At 43.0% G+C, this 17048-nt stretch overlaps 1 long non-coding RNA gene across 2 annotated transcripts; it reads right to left on the bottom strand.

Annotated features, from left to right (window-relative positions):
• Positions 1 to 9374: 9374 nt before the first annotated feature.
• LOC129824560 (uncharacterized) lies at positions 9375 to 14343 on the bottom strand. 2 transcript variants are annotated; one of them, XR_008754767.1, is made up of 4 exons: positions 14107 to 14343; positions 12652 to 12838; positions 12388 to 12516; positions 9375 to 12265 (listed from the first exon to the last, which is right to left on the bottom strand). It is a non-coding gene; the product is annotated as an uncharacterized LOC129824560 (long non-coding RNA). The 2 variants fall into 2 exon arrangements; XR_008754766.1 differs by lacking the exon at positions 12652 to 12838.
• Between the last annotated feature and the right edge of the window lie 2705 nt (positions 14344 to 17048).

The following is a 17048-nucleotide window of genomic DNA, read 5'->3' as shown; positions in this document are numbered from 1 at the left end:
AGGAGCAAAATAAATTAATAAATAAATACAGTAGGTAAAGAGGTAGTTGTTTGGGATAAATTGTAGATGGGTTATGTACAGGTGCAGTAATCTATGAGCTGCTCTGACAGCTGGTGCTTAAAGCTAGTGAGGGAGATAGGTGTTTCCAGTTTCAGAGATTTTTGTAGTTCGTTCCAGTCATTGGCAGCAGAGAACTGGAAGGAGAGGCGTCCAAAGGAAGAATTGGTTTTGGGGGTGACTAGAGAGATATACCTGCTGGAGCGCGTGCTACAGGTAGGTGCTGCTATGGTGACCAGCGAGCTGAGATAAGGGGGGACTTTACCTAGCAGGGTCTTGTAGATGACCTGGAACCAGTGGGTTTGGCGACGAGTATGAAGCGAGGGCCAGCCAACGAGAGTGTACAGGTCGCAGTGGTGGGTAGTATATGGGGCTTTGGTGACAAAACGGATGGCACTGTGATAGACTGCATCCAATTTATTGAGTAGGGTTTTGGAGGCTATTTTGTAAATGACATCACCGAAGTCGAGGATTGGTAGGATGGTCAGTTTTACAAGGGTATGTTTGGCAGCATGAGTAAAGGATGCTTTGTTGCGGAATAGGAAGCCAATTCTAGATTTGACTTTGGATTGGAGATGTTTGATGTGGGTCTGGAAGGAGAGTTTACAGTCTAACCAGACACCTAGGTATGTCCTCATGATGCCATCTATTTTGTGAAGTGCACCAGTCCCTCCTGCAGCAAAGCACCCCCACAACATGATGCTGCCACCCCTGTGCTTCACAGTTGGGATTTTGTTCTTTGGCTTGCAAGTCTCCCCCTTTTTCCTCCAAACATAACAATGGTCATTATGGCCAAACAGTTCTATTTTTGTTTCATCAGACCAGAGGACATTTCTCCAAAAAATATGATCTCTGTCCCCATGTGCAGTTGCAAACCGTAGTCTGGCTTTTTTATGGCGTTTTTGGAGCAGGGGCTTCTCCCTTGCTGAGCGGCCTTTCAGGTTATGTCGATATAGGACTCGTGTTACTGTGGATATAGATACTTTTGTACCTGTTTCCTCCAGCATCTTCACAAGTTCCTTTGCTATTGTTCTGGGATTGATTTGCACTTTTTGCACCAAAGTACGTTCATCTCCAGGATACAGAATGCGTCTGCTTCCTGAGTGGTATGACGGCTGCGTGGTCCCAGGGTGTTTATACTTGCATACTATTGTTTGTACAGATGAACGTGGTACCTTCAGGCGTTTGGAAATTGTTCCCAAGGATGATCCAGACTTGTGGAGGTCTACAATTTTCTTTCTGAGGTCTTGGCTGATTTCTTTCGATTTTCCCATGATGTCAAGCAAAGAGGCACTGAGTTTGAAGGTAGGCCTTGAAAAACATCCACAGGTACACCTCCAATTGACTCAAATGATGTCAATTAGTCTATCAGAAGCTTCTAAAGCCATGACATCATTTTCTGGAATTTTACAAGCGGTTTAAAGGCACAGTCAACTTAGTCTATGTAAACTTCTGTCCCACAGGAATTGTGATACAGTGAGTTATAAGTGAAAAATTGTTGGAAAAATTACTTGTGTCATGCACAAAGTAGATGTCCTAACCGACTTGCCAAAACTATAGTTTGTTAACAAGAATTTTGTGGAGTGATTGAAAAACGAGTTTTAATGACTCCAACCTAAGTGTATGAAATCTTCCGACTTCAACTGTACATATTCAGTTTTGTATACAGTACAGTTGAGAAGCTAAGTTATTAAATCGCTCATTAATTTGTGCATGACATCACAGAGCATACAAGTCATCCATGTTTTTAAATACAGTCCAGCATTTTAGTTATAAAACTAAATAACAAAGGGAGCCTTGATTAATTTTACAATCATGGCTAAAGCGTTTAATTAAAGAATGCATTTGACAGTTTTTAATTTGGGCTGTACTAGACTTTGAAACTTTCTTTGTTAGAACAGACTATATGGGATAGATTTTTTAGAAATGTAGTATAATTAATTTGTTTAATATTATGGTGTTTCTATTCCAAGAGAAACGGAAATGCATTTCTTACTGTAGCCGGTGTACTGTAGGCCTAAGGGTTTCCGTTAGGAAAATATTGTTACACCATGATCTGTTTCACCTGTCTTTGTGATTGTCTCCACCCCCATCCAGGTGTCGCTCATCTTCCCCATTATCCCCTGTGTATTTATACCTGTGTTCTCTGTTTGTCTGTTGCCAGTTCGTCTTGTTTGTAGTCAACCAGCGTTTTTTGCTTTCCTCAGTCTCTTTGTCTCGCCCTCCTGGTTTTGACCCTTGCCTGACCACTCTGCCTGCCCCTGACGCTGAGCCTGCCTGCCGACCTGTACCTTTCCCCCACCTCTGGATTATTGACCTCTGCCTACCCTGACCTGTCTATTGCCTGCCCCTGTTGGATTATTAAACCATTGTTAATTTGACGTTGTCTGTATCTGGGTCTTACCTTCATAGCTGATAAATATGGCACTGTACAATGTGTTTCTATTCCAAAAAAATCTAAAATGCATTTCTTACTGTAGCCGATGTAGGCCTAAAGGTTTACTTACAAGCACTTAACCAACAATGGAGTTAAATAACAACAGCTGGGCTATATATAGGGGGTACCGGTACAGAGTCAATGTGCGGGGGCACTAGTGTCGAGGTAATTGAGGTAATATGTATATGTAGGTAGAGTTATTAAAGTGACTATGCATAGACAATAACAGAGAGTAGCAGCAGCGTAGAAGATTGTTGGGGGGGGGGGGGGGCAATGCAAATAGTCAGGGTTCCCAGTTGATTAGCTGTTCAGGAGTCTTATGGTTGGGGGTAGAAACTGTTTAGAAACCTCTTGGACCTAGACTTGGCGCTCCGGTAATGCTTGCAATGCGGAAGCAGAGAGAACAATCTATGACTAGGGTGGCTGGAGTCTTTGACAATTTTTAGGGCCTTTCTCTGACACCGCCTGGTATACAGGTCCTGGATGGCAGGAAGCTTGGCCCCGGTGATGTACTGTCGTACCTTGCAGTCGGAGGCCGAGCATTTGCCATACCAGACAGTGATGCAACCCGTCAGGATGCTCTCGATGGTGCAGCTGTAAAACCTTTTCAGTCTCCTGAGGGGGAATAGGTTTTGTCATGCCCTCTTCATGACTGTCTTGGTGTGCTTGGACCATGTTGGTTTGTTGGTGGTGTGAACGACAAGGAACTTGAAGCTCTCAACCTGCTCCACTAACGCCCCGTCGATGAGAATTGGGGCATGCTCGGTCATCCATTAATACTGTACATTTAAAGTCCCTAAACTCGGCAAGAGTCTATTGTCTTGCTGGAAGCCCATCAAGGGGACACGTTGTTTGCAGAGTTCACAAATACTTGTGAAAAAATTCCTCCAGCTGTACATAACTACTGTAAATAAAAACACAGCATCTACAGTGGCACAAATATATTATTGATTTCGATATACACTGCTCAAAAAAATAAAGGGAACACTTAAACAACACAATGTAACTCCCAAGTCAATCACACTTCTGTGAAATCAAACTGTCCACTTACGAAGCAACACTAATTGACAATAAATTTCACATGCTGTTGTGCAAATGGAATAGACAAAAGGTGGAAATTATAGGCAATTAGCAAGACACCCCCAATAAAGGAGTGGTTCTGCAGGTGGTGACCACAGACCACTTCTCAGTTCCTATGCTTCCTGGCTGATGTTTTGGTCACTTTTGAATGCTGGCGGTGCTTTCACTCTAGTGGTAGCATGAGACGGAGTCTACAACCCACACAAGTGGCTCAGGTAGTGCAGCTCATCCAGGATGGCACATCAATGCGAGCTGTGGCAAGAAGGTTTGCTGTGTCTGTCAGCGTAGTGTCCAGAGCATGGAGGCGCTACCAGGAGACAGGCCAGTACATCAGGAGACGTGGAGGAGGCCGTAGGAGGGCAACAACCCAGCAGAAGGACCGCTACCTCCGCCTTTGTGCAAGGAGGAGCACTGTCAGAGCCCTGCAAAATGACCTCCAGCAGGCCACAAATTTATTGTCAATCAGTGTTGCTTCCTAAGTGGACAGTTTGATTTCACAGAAGCGTGATTGACTTGGAGTTACATTGTGTTGTTTAAGTGTTCCCTTTATTTTTTTGAGCAGTGTATATATTTATGTTTATTAAGCTACTGTGCAGTCTGACAAGTAAACCTAGCCTACAGTACATGGTAAAGTGCCTAATTCCTTACATAAGGGAGAGCAGGACATGTCCAGCCTTTCTCAGTGACCTCAAGTACTCATTACCTCTTTCTTTAATACTTTTTCGGGTTGCATCAGTCATGGACAGAAACTTCTGAGACAGTATTAATTAATGATGAACACCCGGAGGTTCACTGGTAAGCCACATTTGCCTCGGGGTCCATCCCAGTTGTGTCCACATGTGGTATCTCTCTTCGGTTACACATCCTTGGAATAGCAGAACAGCATAACGGTCCGGATAGCCCTTACTGTGCCTGGTGAGCAGTTCGTCAAGTTCTGTTGTCAGAAGAGGAATGGAAATGTCAGGGTGAACCGACGACCTAACAAACCCGCCATGTGCTGTATGTTGACTCTATCTGTTGGAGGTCACAGGTGTGCCTGGCATGGATTGTGACTCCATTTCGCCCGTATCTCTGCCCTCAGAGAATGTTTCTCTTTCTGCTGGTCGGTCTTCAAAGTATGAATGTGATCCATGTGCACCTTCATCAGATGAGCAGAATGGTACCACCCTGAGCCCCCATCGATTACAGTGGCCTATGATAGAAACGGTAGATAAATTAAGAATTAAAAGTGACTCCAACACACAAATGCTCGTACAGAAAGACATTTTAAGAATCTCGCAAAACTAAACGCTTTCTTTGGGAACCATGCGTTTTTTGGGTGCGGCCCGTTGTCTACCCCTTTAACCACTAATCTCCACGGATGGTAGTCGGCATGGTTGTATGCTCTGCAAAAATACATTCACATTTTTAGTACACAATTAGTGATTTTATTACACAGTATGCATTTATTTTGAAGAAAATTCACTGAAACCAAAATACCTTTAGTTTTGGTGATTCTCTCAGCTCTGGCTCATTTTCAAGTCCTAACCCTGAAACAGACAGCACCATCCCTATGGAAACCTGGCACCATCCCTATGGTGATGGCAGCATCATGCTGTGGCAATGTTTTTCAGCGGCAGGATCTGGGAGACTAGTCAGGATCGAGGGAAAGATGAACGGAGCAATGTATAGAGAGATCCTTGATGAAAGCCTGCTCCAGAGCGCTCAGGACCTCAGAATGGGGGCGAAGGTTCACCTTTCAACAGGACAATGACCCTAAGCACACAGCCAAGGCAACACTTCGGGACAAGTCTCTGAACGTCCTTGAGTGGCCCAGCAAGACCCAGGACTTAAACCCGATCTAACATCTCTGGAGAGACTTGAAAATAGCTGTGCAGCGACGCTCCCTATCCAATCTGACAGAGTTTGAGTGGATCTGCAGAGAAGAATTGGAGAAACTCCCCAAATACAGCTGTGCCAAGCGTGTAGCTTCACATCCAAGAAGACTCGAGGATGTAATCGCTGCCAAATATGCTTCAACAAAATACTGAGTAAAGGGTTTGAATACTAACACAACGTGCCAATGGAACACAGGAGTGATGGTTGCTGATAATGGGCCTCTGTATGCCTATGTAGATATTCCATTCAAAATCAGCCGTTTCCAGCTACAATAGTCACAGACATGACACAGGAACAGAAACAATAACGCCTGGGGATGGAACCAAACTGTCAGAGTCGCGTGTATAGGTGGCAGGGAAGTCAGGCGCAGGAGAGTCAAACGGAGTGTAAAATGGAGTCTTTTAATGAATGTCCCAGTAACATGCTCCATAACACTCATAAGAAAAGAACATAAACAAATATGGGTACGAAGACCCGTCGCGCACCTATACACATAAACACAACACTAACAATAAACAATCTCTGACAAAGTCATGAGGGGAAACAGAGGGTTAAATACACAACAGGTAATGGATGGGATTGAAAACAGGTGTGTGGGAAGACAAGACAAAACCAATGGAAAATGAAAAATGGATCGATGATGGCTAGAAGACCAGTGACGTCGACCGCCGCCCGAACAAGGAGAGGCAACGACTTCGGCAGAAGTCGTGACACAAACTTTAGAACGGTAGTGTAAATACTCACACCCCTGAGTCAATGGCAGCAATTACAGCTCTGAGTCTTTCTAGGTAAGTCTCCAAGAACTTTCCACACCTGGATTGTGCAACATTTGCCCATTATTCTTAAAACAAAATATTCAAGCTCTGTCTAATTGGTTGTCAACCTTTTTCAGGTCTTGCCATAGATTTTCAAATAGATTTTAGTCAAAACTGTACCTCGGCCACTCTGGAACATTCACTGTCTTCTTGGTAAGCAACTCCAGTGTAGATTTGGCCTTGTGTTCTAGGTTATTGTCCTGCTGAAAGGTGAATTCATTTCCCAGTGTCTGGTGGAAAGAAGACTGAACCAGTTTTCCTCTAAGATTTTGCCTTTTCTTAGTTCCATTACGCTCATTTTTTTATCCTGAAACACTCCCCAGTCCTTAACGATTACAAGCATACCCATAACATGATGCAGTCACCACTATGCTTGAAAATATGGAGAGTGGTACTGAGTAATGTGTTGTATTGGATTTGCCCCAAACATAACACTTTGTATTCAGAACAAAAAGTGAATTGCTTTGCCACATTATTTTTGTAGTATTACTTTTATGCCTTGGTGGAAACAGGATGCATGTTTTGGAATATTTGTATTCTGTAAAGATTTCCTTTTCACTCTGTCAATTAGGTTAGTAAACTCAGCAAAAAAAGAAACACCCCTTATTCAGGACACTGTCTTTCAAAGATAATTTGTAAAAATCTAAATAACTTTACAGATCTTCGTTGTAAAGGGTTTAAACACTGTTTCCCATGCTTGTTCAATGAACCATAAACAATTAATGAACATGCACCTGTGGAACGGTCATTAAGACACTAACAGCTTAAGGCAATTAAGGTCACAGTTCTGAAAACTTAGGATACTAAAGAGGCATTTCTACTGACTCTGAAAAACACCAAAATAAATATGCCCAGGGTCCCTGCCCAGCTGCGGAACGTGCCTTAGGCATGCTGCAAGGAGGCATGAGGACTGCAGATATGGCCAGGGCAATAAATTGCAATGTCCGTACTGTGAGCCGCCTAAGACAGCGCTGCAGGGAGACAGGACGGACAGCTGATCGTCCTTGCAGTGACAGACCACGTGTAACAACACCTGCACAGGATCGGTACATCCGAACATCACACCTGCGGGACAGGTGCGGGATGGCAACAACAACTGCCCGAGTTACACTAGGAACGCACAATCCATCCAACAGTGCTGACTGTCCGCAATAGGCTGAGAGAGGGCTTGTAGGCCTGTTGTAAAGGCAGGTCCTCACCAGACATCACCGGCAACAACGTTGCCTATGGGCACAAACCCACCGTCACTGGATCAAACAGGACTGGCAAAAAGTGCTCTTCACTGAGGAGTCGCGGTTTTGGCCTGTACTCTGGAGCGGGATCGATTTGGAGGTGGAGGGTCCGTCATGATCTGGGTCGGTGTGTCAGAGCATCATCGGACTGAGCTTGTTGTCATTGCAGGCAATCTCAATGCTGTGCGTTACAGGAAAGACATCCTCCACCCTCATGTGGTACCCTTCCTGCAGGCTCATCCTGACATGACCCTCCAGCATGACAATGCCACCAGCCATACTGCTCGTTCGGTGCGTGATTTCCTGCAAGACAGGAATGTCAGTGTTCTGCCACGGCCAGCGAAGAGCCCTGATCTCAATCCCATTGAGCACGTCTGTGACCTGTTGGATCGGAGGGTGAGGGCTAGGGGGCCATTCCCCCGAGAAATGTCCTGGAACTTGCAGGTGCCTTGGTGGAAGAGTGGGGTAACATCTCACAGCAAAAACGGGCAAATCTGGTGCAGTCCATGGGGAGGAGATGCACTGCAGTACTTAATGCAGCTGGTGGCCACACCAGATACTGACTGTTACTTTTGATTTTGACCCCCACTTTGTCCAGGGACACCATTATTCAATTTCTGTTAGTCACATGTCTGTGGAACTTGTTCAGTTTGTCTCAGTTGTTGAATCTTGTTGTTCATACAAATATTTACACATGTTAAGTTTGCTGAAAATAAAGCTGTTGACAGTGAGAGGACGTTTATTTTGGAGTAACTACAATGCTTTCAGTTTTCTCCAATGACAGACATTAAACTCTTACTGTTTAAAAGTCACCATTGGCCTCATGGTGAAATCCCTGAGCGGTTTCCTTCGTCTCCGGCAACTGAGTTAGGAAGAACACCTGTATCTTTGCAGTTACTGGGTGCATTGATACATCATCCAAAGTGTAATTAATAACTTACCATGCTCAAAGGGATATTCAATGTCTGTTTTTTTTGTTTTTTTTACCCATCTACAAATAGGTGCCATTCTTTGAGAGGCATTGGAAAACCTCCCTGGTCTTTGTGGTTGAATCTAATGTGTGTGTTGTTTTTTATTGATACTGTGCTTGAAACGTTTCGCTGCACTGGCTATATCATCTGTGTATGCGACCAATAAACTTTGAATTGATAAATGAGGATGCTGCCTTCTAAGTTGCTTCATATGTAAGGCTCCTTGCAGACAACCTGTCAATCTATCATCAATACGTCCCACTCTTACGTCCCACTTTTACGTCCCACTTATATATTTCTAGAGTTTATCTCGGGATCTCAACAAAACAACTTATGTCGTGATCATGAAATAAATAATCTCGACATAACGAGGGAATAATCGGTTTTTATTCATATATCCATTGACGGATCTAGAGTTTTATACATGGGGTGTCCAGGGGGTGGCCAAGGCTACTTCAGGGGGTCATTAGACCATGACAGAAAATGTGTGTGTAACCCTAACGTGGCATCTAAGGAGCATGAATGAATCCTATGATTGCTGATTAGAGGTAGAAGTGATAATTCACTTAACCCAGAGTTCTTCAATGTGGCAGATAGTGAGGTCCAAAAGGGTCACTTCACTAGAATTCTTTAACATACTATGAGTAGTCAGGGTCTCTACCTCGGAACTGCAGCTCAATTTCTTTCTTTCTTTCTCTCTCACACACACACAGTAATGTACTCACATACTGGAGAGACTTGGGTAACTCTGTTTTCATGAATATATAATCTGGGTCGATAAGTGTAGAACATCCAAAATATAATAAAGCTCAAGCACGAAGGAGATAAGATAGCATTTGTGTGTTACATAAATTGCATAGTTTATTTACAAAAAAAGACACTGCAATTTGACATACCAGGAATCAAGCAAAAGTGGACTTGAAACATTTAAATAATTTTGGTGCCCATCAATATTTAAAACGTACAGTATCATATTTCCGCTCATATAAATTATGTTAACTAAGAGCAAAGAAAAGTTTTGGAATTGGCCTAATCAAGACCAAATCAAATCTGTGTGACATGAAACCCTTTGGATTTATCATTTTAGAATGTCAGTGTACTAGCTAGTACACCGTGCAGGTTTTAATCATGAACAGAGGGACAACCTAAGTGCCAAATTATCCTAAGTAGATTTAAAACAGCATAATTCTGCGGTTCTGGTGAGAACTGGCAAAATGTTTCACAAACTCATCCATGTTGAGGGAGCGGGCCCTACTCGACTCAACACTGAATTCATAGGTGACTTAACCGGTCATCGGCCATTGTTGTCCTAAGGTGGGTCAGTTTTAAAGCTGAGAAGCTTCTCTCATAAGAAGCACTGCTGACTGGTGTAACAACTGAAATCTTACAAAGTCGAAATAGCTCATGGAAGACCTCTTTATAAGGTTCTAGAAACACAACAAAGTCAAGGAGAGTAGACGGTCTGTCCCTTCCACTTTCTCTCTCCTATCAAGAAGCCGCTTGGTTTGATGAACCTCATGTTTGAGGTCCTCTAAATCTGACTCAAAGGTCTGAGCAAAGGCAAACAGAGGCTCCTAATTCAAGAATGTTGTACTCTATGGGTTGAGAGACTGGACCCCTTGCATTATCTTGCAATTCTTCTTTGAAAACACCTCTGCAGCTCAGCTGTGAGACTGCCAAGCACCTGATAAAAGATAGTTCTTTGAAAGCTCTCACCATCACTTTGGTCACTATTTTTCTGTCCTACAGTGCTCATCATCAATGAGTCGTGAAATCTTAAGCTTGTCTTTTACACACTGTTTGTACACTTATTTTGCAGTGCTCTGCAATCTCTTCAACCTCTTTCCATAGTAACCCTCACTTCTGTAGTCCTGTAATGTGTCCGTAAGGGCACCTACTAGATCCACAGCCCTTGCTAGGTCAAGAGAGCTTGATTGGAGCATGTCAGAAAGACATTTGGCATCACCAAGCACTTTACAAAAGGTAACCAAAAGCCCTATGAAATGTAAATCTGAGAAAGAAGGCCCCTTGCCTCCACTGATCTATCACCACTATTTTCAAGTGTGATATCCTGTAGCACTCTCAGAACTGCTGGAAGCCTATCCCTCAGACTACGGCATGCCATGTATCTGCATGCCCACCTTACATCCGTAAGTCTCCGTAGTTCCCCGGGCTGCTGCTGTGGATACAGCTCTTTCTGAACTGCAAGCCACTTGAGATGAACGTACGAGCCAGATACAAAGTTATAAAGCTTCTGCAGGAGAGCAAAAACAGTGAACTGCCTCAGACACTGATTTTACAGCATCGACAAGAATCAAATTCAAACTATGTGCATTACAGTGCACATAAAATGCAAATATTGTACTGTTTTTAATCCGTGCAGACACATCAGAATGCTTTCCGCTCATGACGGATGCACCGTCATAGCCTTGCCCCACAAGATTATTTCTGTAGTCCAGATCATGTTTATCAAGGCAATCAATTATCATTTTTGAGGCCTGCTGCATCTAAGCTCTCAGCTGACTGAAAGTGTAAACAGCTTTCGTGGATGGCCCCGTTGTAATAGTACCTCACAACTAAAGACATTTGTTATTTTTTCTTGAAATATTTGGTTTCATCTGCAATTACACTAAAAACTTCACTTTCTTTTACTTCTATTATGATTTCACTTTGTACCATCTCAACTCAGCCCTCAAGAACTTCGTTCTGGATTTGGTGGCTTGTGTACTTAGCATTGCCACATGCATTCATCCTTTTTCTCTTTGAGAGGGTCATGTTTTGCTATTTCTTCTAAGATTGTCAAAAAATTACCCTTGTGAGAGTCTTCAGACTCTCAATGACCTCTCTGCGCTATAAATTGAGGGGCAGTTAATAGGAGCACATCTGTAATTGTTTTAATGTAAGTACAGTTTTCCTCCACTTTCTTTTTCCGGTCCTCATTTATGACATCTAACATTGATGGGTTGCTGTCAATGGCCCTTTTATGCTGATTCTGTCACGATCATCAAAGGGACTGAGAGAGGACCAAGGCGCAGCGCGTGGAAAATACATCTTCTTTATTACAGAAAGAAGACGAAAATGAAACAAACACTATACAACTAAACTAAACAAAACAACAAAACAGACGACCGTGAAGCTAATACAAACAGAAGTGCAGACACTAAACACTTCGACATAGATAATTCCCCACAAACAGCTAAAGCCTATGGTTGCCTTAAATATGGCTCCCAATCAGAGACAACAATAACCAGCTGTCTCTAATTGAGACCCAATTCAGGCAACCATAGACTTTCCTAGATACCTACACTCAACCATAGACACAGCTAGACTTCTATACTAAACATAAACCCAACTACTCTAATGAACCCCCTAATCTTTACAACCACCCTAGACACTACAAAAAACACATACATTCCCCATGTCACACCCTGACCTAACTAAAATAATTAAGAAAACAAAGAATACTAAGGCCAGGGCGTGACAGATTCCAAGCATACACCGCGTTGATAGGATGCTCTGCCTTCGAATGGAGCTTAAACCCAGAATCTTTAAACAGCGCCTTGTTCCAGTTACAAAAACCTGATTGTGATGTGAAGGCAGATTCACGTGTATTGGGCAGAGAAACATGCCTACAGGCGAAACAATAAGTCACATTTTGACTTACAGAATATTCAAGCCATGAATTGTCCTTAAACCAGGAGCTGTTGAAAGCCCTTTTCCTAGTACCAAGCTGAGTTCTGGGAAATGTTTTCAAACACAGATGTACAGGACCCTCTTCTCTGGATCTTGAAATGTCTGAAATGCACGTTATATAATGTGTCATATCTCTAAGGAAATGTATAAATAAGGGATCCACAAGATTAGATACTAACAGCTGCTAATTAACATGTGTAGATTAAAGTATAGGCCTGGCATACCATTGGGTCCTTTTGGAACAGCATATCTGGTGCTTGATGCAGTTGGGAGGGGCTCGATGAAATCTCCTGGCAGCTCTGGCTCACTGTCTCGCTCAGAGCCAGAGGTCTCTGTGTCATCCCTTGATACATCTATTACGTTAAAATAACACAAGAACCATAATCAATATAAAAATACCACAGCCATCAAAACAAGTACACACATGAATCAACAGCTAACATTTTAAAGTGAGTCTCAATCTGACAAAATCATCTTGATGCCCTGACCTGGTGGTGGTAGACTGGGTCCTTGTGAAGTCTGACCACACTGACTCTGACTAGCCTCAGGTAGGGAGCTTCTCTGGGGTTCGGTGGTGAGTCAAGGGCTGGGTTCTGTTTGCACCTGATCTGCCTGTTTGTGCTTCTTTAAAAATAAGTCTGATATCTCTCCATTTCTTTTCATGTTTAATTGACCCTATGCAAAAATAAGACAGTCTATGGTTACATCTAAGCATCCAATTAGTCCAAAAACAACAACACAGAGTTACACAAACAAACGTACAGTCAATAACACAATAGAAAAATCTATATTCAGTCTGTGCAAATGTAGTAAGATTAGGGAGTAAGGCAATAAATAGGCCACAGTGGCGAAATAATTACAATTTAGCAATAACACTGGAGTGATAGATGTGCATATGATGATGTGCAAGTAGAATTACTCGGGTGCAAAAGAGCAAAACAATAATACGTATATACTGTATATGGGGTTGAGGTAGATAGTTAATTTACAGAGATCGGTAAGCTGCTTAAAGTTAGTGAGGGAGATATAAGTCTCCAGCTTCAGTGATTTTTGCAATTCGTTCCAGTCATTGGCAGCAGAGAACTGGAAGGCAAGGCCGGCCAAAGGAGGTGATGGCTTTGGGGGTGACCAATGAAATATACCTGCTGGAGTGCGTGCTACGGGTGGGTGTTGCTATTGTAACCAGTGAGCTGAGATAAGGCGGGGTTTTACCTAGCAAAGGCTTATAGATGACCTGGAGCCAGTGGGTTTGGCGACGAATATGTAGCGAGGACCAGCCAACTAGAGCATACAGGTCGCAGTGGTGGGTAGTATATAGACTACATCCAATTTGCTGAGTAGAGTGTTGGAGGATATTTTGTAAATGACATTGCCGAAGTCAAGGATTGGTAGGATAGTCAGTTTTACGAGGGTATGTTTGGCAGCATGAGTGAAGGAGGCTTTGTTGCAAAATAGGAAGCCGATTCTAGATTGAATTTTGGATTGGAGAAGCTTAATGTGAGTCTGGAAGGAGAGTTAGATCATGGCTAGCCCTACTCTGCAGTAAGTAACTTAGCTAGCTATAATTTCTTACACCTTTATGATGGCAAATTGTGGTAATCTTTTGAGTAATGTTAATAGATTTATAATAACAATTGTTCATTTTGAGTTTAAGTACGTAAATCTAACTGAGTTAATGGATTTCAAATTGCTGAATGTTAACCTGCTGAACACTGACAGCTGTAGCCTACTAGTTACCCCACATTAGATAAACATTCGTATGCTGTAACTTTCGACACTGCACTGTATATGCGTGTATGACTAGCACATAATGTTTGGTTAAATTGGGAACCGATCTCTCTTATCTGATGGAGCCAAAGTTCTAACATTAACTTACACAGAGACTCAACTTTCGTAAAAGTTGTTCAGGAAACCTAAACCTGATGCTGAACCTTAAAACTTACTTCAAATATGATGCTTTCGCCAATTTTGAAAAGAGCTTGTGGAGCTGTGGAAATATTCTCTTCTTCTGTATGTTCTTCTTATTCTTCTGTATCTCGCAACTAACGTTAATATTCTCTCCTCCTCATCCTCGATTTGAAAAATGCTCCCCCCGAACATCAAAATAAATGCTTCTTTCAATAAGAGGTGAAATGAGCATCAAACTACTAGTAGCGAATGGCATTTTGGGGTGGCACCCAACCCGGAAACTCCTCTGGCTCCGCCTCTGCATATATCCTCTCTGGGCTTCCATAGCTTTTTTTTTACAGTGGAGATGAAGTTTATGAATTGCGTAGTTGGGTTGATGAGACATTGGATTGCGCACTGAAATTGAACAGTAAATAGGCATTTCGACGTCATAGCCTTAGCCGGTGGTAACTTGTGGAATAGACACCGCCTGGTATGTGGTTTTAACCAATCAGCATCCCGGATTAAACCCACCCGTTGTCTAAAAGGATAGAAGTATGTTCTCCTTGTGATGTTCAGAGGCCGAGGAACAATGATCTTAAGTTCGGCAAAAATGCAGCAAAACATTTCCGAATTGTAATAAATGTCATAATTTTATGAATTTACAACTTTGGTACTGTAATCAAACACTTGGCTCAACCTTTTTAGCAGTTGGTCTGTCAACTCAGGGGGAAAAAATATACAAAAGAATACAATCTCAGCTGCTGGAAAATATATTTATAATATATTTTGTACTTACTGTGCTGCTCAAATTGATTCGAGAATATAAATGATGTAGGCCGAATCGAACATTAGGGAAGGGTTAAACCTGTAATGGAAAAGGGGAAAGAGAGACATTGGGAATCAATTCCATTAACTGGCAGCAACTGTATTTCACTCTGCGTGGTGGTTGTGGCTGGCTGGCTTAGGGCCTACTTGGCTGAGTGTGTGTCCAGAATGCCTGGTCAGGGTAAAGCGTAGGTATTGTAGGCCTAAAGGCATCCAGGTGCCTGCATCAATGATGCCCTTATGGACTGTCTGTAAGTGTGTTCATGTTAGTGAACCTCCACCTGAAGATCCCTTTATGCATTTCTTAAAGGACACGTTCAGGTAGTCCCTTTGGCCCATTTGCTTCAACTTAGTTGCACTGATCGAGGAGGAAAGAAGCCCTCAACCCAGCTTCAGGGGTACCTCGCAATATTATCATGTCGCTCGCTGGCCAAACACTGCACAGAAACACGGGGAAAATGTGCCACACACACAGAGATGCATACACACACACACACACGTGCTCTGTCATCAAACAGCAGTACCGGGAAGGGACCCAGAGGGGACCAGATCAGAGAGTGTCTAGAAGGAGCATGAGAGAAAGAAGAGGCCGTTTAATTACAGTTCAGCCATTCACTTACACAGGGCCACAGTGTAATTCCTCCAGCTGCAAGCCTCATTTGCATTTAACCGTCAAGCCTGAGACGGAAATGGGAACGGGGTGCAACACACTCTATGAGAGCGGTAGCAGAAGAGAGAAAACGTGGTAATTACAGGCTGCTTCCCGAATAGCACCCTATTTCAATATAGTGCACTACTTTTGACCAGAGCCCTGTGGGCCCTGTTCAAAAGTAGTGTTTTGTGTAGGGAACAGGTTGCCATTTGGGAAACCCCCATAGACCAAGCTGTGAGTTGGGAAAGGATGGCTCCCTTCCTCATCCACCCTTTCACCTGCTTGTTCAATGCTTCATTCTCCCACGTACAGTACACCCATTTTGCATACTCTCTAAACAGCACCGCTACAGGGGGCTAAAAGCATTGTTTTTATATCAGGGTCCCAAATGCCACACTATTCCCCATATAGGAAATACAATGACATTTGGGATGCATTTAGATCTGGTTCAATACATTCTCTTAGCTGGATGTTATCATTTAGGCACACACACACATTTAGGTAATGCTTGGACCCTCGGCTGCAGTCAGTTGGCTACCACACTGCTCCACCTCTTTGTGCTGCTTATCAGAGCACATTTTTTTTACATACAGTACCTGCCCCTCCTGTCACATGCTGTCTGTGTCTGTGATAGCAGGATTATATTCGCTAGGCACCAAACCAAAGAAAACTTACTGAAGCAAAGGGAGGGTCTACCATTTTCATTTCCCATTGCGAAATGTTTTGTTTCTGTTTTGAGCCCTAATGCATCTGTCAATTGTTTGCCTGGGAGACACAGAGATGTTAGGTCTCTATGGAGCACTAGATGGCAGACAGGAACACCAGACACCCCATACTCAACTACACACAGTTATCATAACAACATCACGGATGGAGAGGGAGGGAGAGAGAGAGAGAGAGAGAGAGAGAGAATTTGAATGGTAAAATCCCTTGTATTGGACTCTACAGTACTCTACATTCAACCCTCAGAAGTCATGCACCAATGCCTGTAAGAAAAAACAGAGCGAGAGATTGACTTTTTGTCTTACTTTATTGTGACATCCTCATTATACTAAAAACACCACATTAACCCCCCCCCCCCCCCGAAAAAAACCATACATACCACCACTACTTCAACAAAATCACATTACACAACCCAGCACAATCCAATACACAATTCAGCACCACACTACAAAAATACATTTCAGAAATACAGACAGCCCCCCTAAACCCCCATACCTCCTGAAACATCTCTACATTGTTCACCATTATATTAAACAAAAAATCAACACTAAGGCGCACAGGGACCATCCCTTTAAATAATAACACGGGGTCAGTTGCCCCCTACCGCTGATCCGGTTTCTTCTCGTTAGCCATACGGCCAACTTGGCCTATCCAAACATTATTTATTTTCACTGTTAAAATAACTCTGGGCCAAAACAAACATCCCCACAGAAAACACCCCCCCCCCCCCCCCACCTTATACACAGGCAGTCCAACAGAGACAATACCGGCATCACCCTCGTACACACAGGAAAC

This window comes from Salvelinus fontinalis, chromosome 26 (assembly GCF_029448725.1).
Source record: "Salvelinus fontinalis isolate EN_2023a chromosome 26, ASM2944872v1, whole genome shotgun sequence".
NCBI classification, from domain to species: Eukaryota; Metazoa; Chordata; class Actinopteri; order Salmoniformes; family Salmonidae; genus Salvelinus; species Salvelinus fontinalis.
Note: the sequence above shows the minus strand (reverse complement) of the source record. Positions and strands in the feature narration are given on the sequence as shown.